The 8,167-nt window shown below is 37.8% G+C and overlaps 1 non-coding gene across 1 annotated transcript; it reads right to left on the reverse strand.

Moving 5' to 3' along the window:
- Positions 1–3,869: 3,869 nt before the first annotated feature.
- On the reverse strand, positions 3,870–3,977 carry LOC131250251 (small nucleolar RNA R71). The gene has a single exon (XR_009173177.1). It is a non-coding gene; the product is annotated as a small nucleolar RNA R71 (small nucleolar RNA).
- Between the last annotated feature and the right edge of the window lie 4,190 nt (positions 3,978–8,167).

Consider the following 8,167-nt stretch of genomic DNA (forward strand, 5'->3'; position numbering starts at 1 on the left):
TGAAAGGGACGATCTGGACCGTCTAAACTATGATGAGGCAAGTTCCGACTTCCAAGGGATTTTGGGAAGGCCGGAAGAATCTCATGACGCTGGAAATGTCGGGTTTATCGGGACGCTTGTAACGAGTTGTGAAAAACGTCCGATTCTGCGATAACCACTTATCAAAGAACATGGAGTGTTGGATTTGTGGGACCCACAAGCTCTCTATGGGCCATCTGAACCACCCACAACCATCAAAGTGAATGAATATGCAACGACTGATCATTTGCCATTACAAACAGTCGCCTTCCTCATTCAAATGAAAATCTGAAGCCATGAGAAACTGTGCCACTTCAAGATCCAAGACATCCATCTGATGGCCCATTTGTATGCTCATCATTCCTCGAGTTATTGGAAGAGGTAACCAAACGATCCAAATTGTTGATCGGACTGAACAGTCATTGGAACAACCATGCGCGAACATGCCAGCGCAGGCCGTTTTTTTTATCATGATTGGGACTCATCCTTTATGCGAAATTCGTCCCTGAACCCTATAAAAAGGAGCCATCATGAAGGAGTGAGAGACGTCCAACAACGGAGAAGGAGAGAGAACGGAGGAAGAATATAAAGGAGAGAGAAAGAGAGAAGAAAGAGAGAGAGAAGGAGCAGCCTTCATGGAAGAAGAACTCGTTGCAACTCACTGAGTTGTGAGTGACATCCAAACCCAGGCCTCCAACAATCAAAGTTTAGCAGTAAAACTACCCACCTCAATCCTAGCCCTTAATCGAATTCCAGGTGTTAATAGAAACTTTCCTTATATAGGCTTAAAGACCCTCGGCGACTAAGTCGACTCAGCGAACAAATCCATTAATCGAGGGGTATGCCAGGCTAATCAAAATAGGGAAGTATTTATGTCTATCACTCCCAATAGAATAGGAAATTCACTTCAATCTTACCCATGCAATCCATAAAAGGTGACAGTCTAATTATAACGTGTTAATCATGATAGAATTGAGAACGAAGGCACAAATATAGAGCGTGATCAAATTTTAGAGGTGAGGGTTCTTCCTTTAAAATTTGTGATTGAATTGAATTGATTACTTTATTTTTACATGCTTCAAGTTTTATTATTAATTATCTTCCTTATGTAAATCATTGTTACGTAATTTTAATTATTGCATTAAAACCTTGTAACACAAGTATTGTGTTGGAAATCCCACTCCTAGCGATCGATATATTATCGTGGATATAATGCATTCGGGTAGTGGCACTCTTGGTTGACACATAATCCCGTGGGTTAAGTAGTGGTGCACAATTGATGTAAGTAAACTGCCATACTTGTTACATTACCTTCGGGATTGGATGTCGCAAATAGTCGCTCTATGAATAAATTGGGTCACGTAAATCTTCCAATTGCGTGTTGTGTTGCCTTGAGATGTTCACATAAATCTACGATAACTTTGGACATGCCGATGAATCTCCGTAGTATGGGATGCATGGCGAGCCAGATATTTTTGAATTATTGTTCACGTTGTGATGATCATTGCGTGTGATGGACCGCATGTTGAGTGTCAAATATTGCATATTTTTCCCTATTTACATCTTGATTTTATGAACATGATAAAGCTTAATGGATATATTTTATACATGCTTATATTACAATGTGAATATAAGAGCTTAGATTAAAAAGAATGTTAAAAGCATGGATTTGATGCTCAAGAATCACCAAGGCAAGGGATGAATCTTATGAGACCAAGATTGAAGAAAACCAAATGAAGATGGAATGAAGTCGAAAGTATAAAGTGCAGAAATTCACAGAATCTGAACTTACTGTCTGGTGGTCGATGACATCGAAGCCAGTATTCTATGACATCGAATACGTATCGATGGCATTGAAGAATTACATGAAAATTAAGTTTGGTTTTTGGACAAATTGGATGCAGTTCTCGATGACATCGAAGTCTTGTTCGATTGCTCAAAGACCTTCTCGATGACATCGAAGGAAGTCTGATGACATCGAGATTTTTGTGGATTTCTAGAACAATTCACTGGAACACTCTGGAAACATTCTCGATTACTTGAACACCCTTCGATGACATCAAGGACTATTCGATGACATCGAAGGTATGTTCAATAACATGAAGAGTTATGCAGTGGAAAATGTATTACGCATTGCGAAAAGGTGCGACTTCTGGATTCAAGTTACTTTCGATGACATCGAAGGCGTTACGCAGAGTGCATAAATTTGAGGTGGTTTTCAAAGACGGCCGGACAAAGGATATAAATATAAGTTCTTTGACGAATTCTAAATAGGAGTTAGGTTTTCAGAAGCAGAGCCAAAGGGTGGAGCAGCTTCTCAAGAGTTTTTCTTCTTTCCTTATTTCTTTTTAATGCTTTCTTCTAGGGTTTTAAATCCAATAATGTCTATGGTTGGCTAAACCTCTTAACTAGGACTAAGAGGTGAAACTTGTAGCGTGTTAGAATGATTATCTTGCTTTGATTCTTATTTTTCTTAAATCTTATGATTTCTAGTTTAAATTTAAGGAATATTTTCAGTTTTCTAGTATTTATTATGACTAAAATTACAATAGATGCTATGATAGCTTTGATATCTTCTTTTCCCGTTTTGATATTGTGAATTGGTAAATCTTGTTGTTGACCATCGTCTCCTGGGCATGGTAGGATGATGGAATCCCTTCCAATCATCACATTACTCCTTCATGTGCAGCTAGGTGAATGAAAAGTTCAGACTTGGTTTAATTGCGTCATCTTCCAATTGGATAGGATGTGACTTTAATGTTGACTGTGTTTCTTGAATCAAAGTAAGGTAAGGTATCATCTTGATAGCTACAAGTGGATCCTTGAAACCCTAGTTTCCTTTTTATTATTAATACTCCATTCACAATTACTCTCTTTTATTCCAGATTTAGGTTTAGATCTTTTTCTAGTTCTAGTTCTAATTATTTTCAGAATATGTACAAGTTTAGTCCCTGTGAAATTCAACTTATTACTACATCACCTAGTCTATTCACACTTGGGGTTGTGAATAAGTTTTTGGCACCATTGTCGGGGACTACGGTTATGTTTTTCTGAGGTTAATTAGTATTGGAATTAGGCTAAGATAGGGCTAATTTCTGTTTTGTTTTTAGGTTAAGATTTTATGAATTTGTTTTTAGAAACCGACTTTGTTTTCTGTTTTGTAGAATCTTGACATAGCAATCCTAATCGGTTAACTTCTCTCCAACTTTCTCTTATCTTTTTTAAATTTCCTATTTGCCTTATTTTTTTTTAGTTTTTTTTTTTTTTTAGGTTTTAGTTGTTAAGAGTTTTAGGGCTACGAGTGTTTCATGCCCAAGTGGATTTGTGACAACACTCTCCGTCTCTTGAGTAAATGAGGATTAGTTGAAGGGTTGCCTATCATCACCGGATTAACCACTTAAGATCCTCTGAGTCAGTAGAAGTAATGGTTGTACATCAACTTCAACACCCAGTTAAGGAGGCCCAAGATGAGAATGAGGTGCATCATGTAGCCCCACCTCGTACTCTACGAGATTATATACAACCGGTAACGGTGAGTACACCTTCCTGCATGATATTCCCATTGAATGCAGGAACCATGGATGTTAAACCGGGGGTGATTCAACTCCTTCCTAAGTTTCATGGATTAGAATCTGAAAGTCCATACTTGCATATGAAAGAGTTCGATGAGTAATATGTACATTGCACTTCCCAAACGTGTTTGAGGACACAGTAAGACTGAAATTATTTCCTTTTTCTTTGAAAGAAAAGGCTAAGTCGTGGTTACATTCCTTAAGACCACGGTCCATTGGCACATGAGCTGAGATGACAAGGGAATTGCTTAAAAAGTTCTTTCCATATCATAAAATGAATACCTTAAGGAAAGAAATAATGAATTTTGCGCAAAAAGAAGATGAGACCTTTTTTCAATGTTGGGAGCGACTTAAGGATCTCATAAATTCATGTCCATAACATGGCTACGAAACATGGCGGATAACAAGATTTTTTGTGGAGATGATATGCAATGAGGAATTCATGAATAAGGAAGCCAATGATGCATGAGATTATTTTGATAAACTCGCTGAGAACACACAATCATGGGATACCTCCTCAAGAGCCACCACTTCTAAGCCTACTCAATTAAAGGAAAGGGGAGGAATTTATGTTTTAAAAGAGCAAGATGATATAAATGCAAGTATGACCAAACTCACAAGAAAAGTCGAGGCCATGGGACTTAAGAAGGCGGAACTCGAAAAGGCTACAGAAGTTGTTTGTGGTATTTGTACTTGTAACATATATAAAACTGAAAATTGTCCAACAATTCTTACTTTTTAAGAGATATTGAATGAATAATCAAATGCTGTAAACAACTACCAATGACCTTTTAGAGGACCCGCCTCAAATACATATAACTCCAGTTGGAGAAATCATCCAAATTTCATTTGGAGGAATGGATAAATGGTTAATCCACAAGAGGCCCTTATTCAATTTTTAAATTAAAGGAGGCCTTAAGAGGATACGGTTCAAAAATTCATGTAAAACCAAGAGCTATTCAACTAGAATACGGTACAAGCATTTCAGGATCTCAAAACAACAATGAGAATGTTTGCATCATCTATTCAAAGGATTGAGTAACATTTAGCGAGTGGGGAGAAAGGTATGCTTCCAGCCCAGCCCCTCCCCAATCTAAATCTACAATGTGAAATTAGTGACCCAAGCTCTTCAAATCAGATGGAGTAGGCTAAGTCTATCACCAGTCTTAAGAGTGGGAAGATTATTGACAAAACCATTCTGGTGAAGACTGAAAAGCCTAAGGACCCAAAATAAATTGAGAATGATAGACCCAGCAATGCCCCACATGAGGAAGAACCAAGAAAATTGAGTAAGCCGATTGTGACATTCCCCCAATAGTTGATTGCACCAAAACCTTTAGCTAACTCACAGGATATTCTAGAGGTGCTAAAATAAGTGAAAGTCATCATACCTTTGCTGGACGCTGTGAAACAAATCCCCTCTTACTCCAAATTTATGAAAGATTTATTTACAGCTAAGAAACGACATAGTATTCAGAAGATTTTTTTTTTGATAGAAAAGGTGAGTGCCATCCTCAAGCAAGATGTGCCACAAAAATATAAAGATCCTTGTAGCCCAACTATCACCTGTGTAATCGGGAATCACCAGATTGAGCACACACTTCTTGACTTAGGAGCGAGTATTTATTTGATTCCTTTCTCGGTATACGAACAATTGGGTCTGGGTGAATTAAAACTCACCTGGACCACATTATAACTTGCTCATCGTTCGGTCCGTGTATCGAGAGAGATGATTGAGGATGTGTTGGTCCATGTTGACAAATTCTATTATCCAATATATTTTATCATCTTGGATACCCAACCCATCGTTGATATGAGCACTTAGATACATGTCACTCTTGGTCGCCCATTCCTTACTACGTCAAATGCCATCATTAATTATAGGAATGAAATTATGAATTTATCTTTCAAAATATGACATTAGAGCTCAATATCTTTTTTAACATGAGTAAACAATCAGAGGATATTGATGATATCCACGACATTAACTTGATAGATTCTTTCGTGAAAGATAGAGCATTTCTGACTCTATACTCTGACCCTTTAGAGACATGCTTGGGCTACTCCCTTCATTTGGATGATGACATGATTAGGGAGATGGATGCCTTGATGCTACGCTGCTACTTGAAGTTAACCAGTGGAGGCCACAATTTGAGAAATTGCCCCAAACCGATGTAATACCTCTACTATCTAGCCTCAAAGTACTAAAGCTTGAACCAAAACCTTTGCCTACTAATCTTAAATATGTCTACTTAGGTTAAGATGAGACATACCTGGTGGTGATTTCTTCCCACCTTGAGAAAGAATAAGAGAGTATGTTTATTTCTACTCTCATTGAGCATAAAGGAGCCCTTGGATGGTCGATTGCGGACCTCAAGAAAATTGACCCTTTGATTTATACTCACCACATTCATCTTGAGGATAATGCGAAAACCTCCTAACAACCACAACGTCAACTCAGTCTAAAAATGAAAATAGTGGTTAAGGCTGAAGTACTTAAGTTGTTAGATGTGGGTATCATTTACCCTATATCTGACAGTCAATGGGTGAGTCCAACTCAGGTGGTTCCTAAGAAGACTGGAATCACCATCGTAGCCAATGTCGACAATGAACTCGTACCAACTAGAGTTACTATTGGTTGGAGAATATGCATTGATTACAGAAAATTGAATACCGTCATAAGGAAGGACTACTTTCCTTTGCCCTTCATTGACCAAATCTTAAAAAGGTTAGCTGGTCATTCTTACTACTGCTTCCTTGATGGGTATTTGGGCTATAATCAGATAGAGATAGCCCTTAAAGATTAAGAAAAGACAACATTCACATATCCCTTTGGCACCTTTGCTTACTAAAGGATGTCATTCAGACTGTGCAATGCCCCCACCACTTTTCAGTGATGTATGTTGATATTTTTTTTATCATAGTGGGGTAATATTTAAAGGTATTCATGGATGACTTCTCTATCTTTGGTCCATCCTTCAGTGAGTGTATGGATAATCTTAGAAATGTGTTGAAGCGATGTGAAGAAAAGAATTTGATTCTGAATTAGGAGAAGTGCCATTTCATGGTTCCCAAGGGAATAACACTTAAATTCCGGTCATTCTTGGTCATCCATTCCTTATAACATCAAATGCTATCATTAATTGTATGAATGGAATTATGAATTTATCTTTTAGAAATATGACATTAGAGCTCAACATCTTTTTCAATATGAACAAACAGTTAGAGGACGATGATGATACCGACAATATTAACATGATCGATTCTTTCATAGAAGATAGAGCACTCCTGACTCTGTACTTTAACACTCTAGAGACGTGCTTGGCTTACCCCCTGATTTAGATGATGACATGATTAAGGAAATGGATGCCTTACTTGATGTTACGATGGTACGTGAAGTTAACCGGTGGAGGCCACAATTTGAGAAATTGCCCCAAACTGATGTATTACCTCTACCGTTTAGCCTTAAAGCACTGAAGCTTGACTTAAAACCCTTGCCTTATGATCTTAAATACATCAACTTAGGTCAAGATGAGACATACTCCATGGTGATTTCTTCCCACCTTGAGCAAGAATAAGAGAGTATGCTTATTTCTACTCTCATTGAGCATAAAGGAGCCATTGGATGGTCGATTGTAGACCTCAAGGGAATTGACCCTTTGATTTATACTCACCGCATTCATCTTAAGGATAATGCAAAAATCTCATGACAAACACAATGTCGGCTAAATCCAAATATGAAAGAAGTGGTTAGGGTTGAGATACCTAAGTTGTTGGATGTAGGTATCATATACCCTATATCCGACAGTCAATGGGTGAGTCCAACTCAGGTAGTTCCTAAGAAGTCCGGAATCATCATCGTAGCCAATGTCGACGTTGAACTCGTGCCAACTAGAGTTACTACTGGTTGGAGAATGTGTACTGACTGCAAGAAGTTGAATACTATCATAGGGTAGGACTTTTGAGGGTTAAATATTTCATATTATCCCCCATTTATATCTTGGTTTTATGAACATGATAATGCTGAATGTTCTGTGTTACTCATGTTTGTATTGCAAGGTGAATTTAAGAGCTTGGATTAAAAAGAATGCTAAAAGCATAGATTTAGTGCTCAAGAATTTCCAAGGCATAGAATGGATCTTTGGATACGAAGATTTAAGATTTTAATACTCCAAGATCCAAGAAAACTAAGTGGAGAAAGAAGTCAGAAGAACAAAGTGCGGAAATTTAATTCATTGTCTACGTCATTGACCACTGTTCGATGACATCGAAGATAGTTCTCGATAACATTGACCACAACTTGATGACATCGAATTTTTATATGGAAATCGAGTTAGTTGTTGGACATATTGGGTGCAGTTTTCGATTACTCGAAGCCTCCCTTGATGACATCGAGGAGTTGCCTAATGAAATCGAACACAGCTCGATGGCATCGAATTTCTGAAGAATTATGTAGCAACTCGCTGGACTATTTTGGACGCTTTTTTCATTCCTTAAAGGAAGTTCGATGACATAGAGACTTACACAGTATAAAAAGAGAAAGTGCATGACTTCCGGATTTAAACCCCTTCGATGAC

This window comes from Magnolia sinica, chromosome 6, assembly GCF_029962835.1.
Source record: "Magnolia sinica isolate HGM2019 chromosome 6, MsV1, whole genome shotgun sequence".
NCBI classification, from domain to species: Eukaryota; Viridiplantae; Streptophyta; class Magnoliopsida; order Magnoliales; family Magnoliaceae; genus Magnolia; species Magnolia sinica.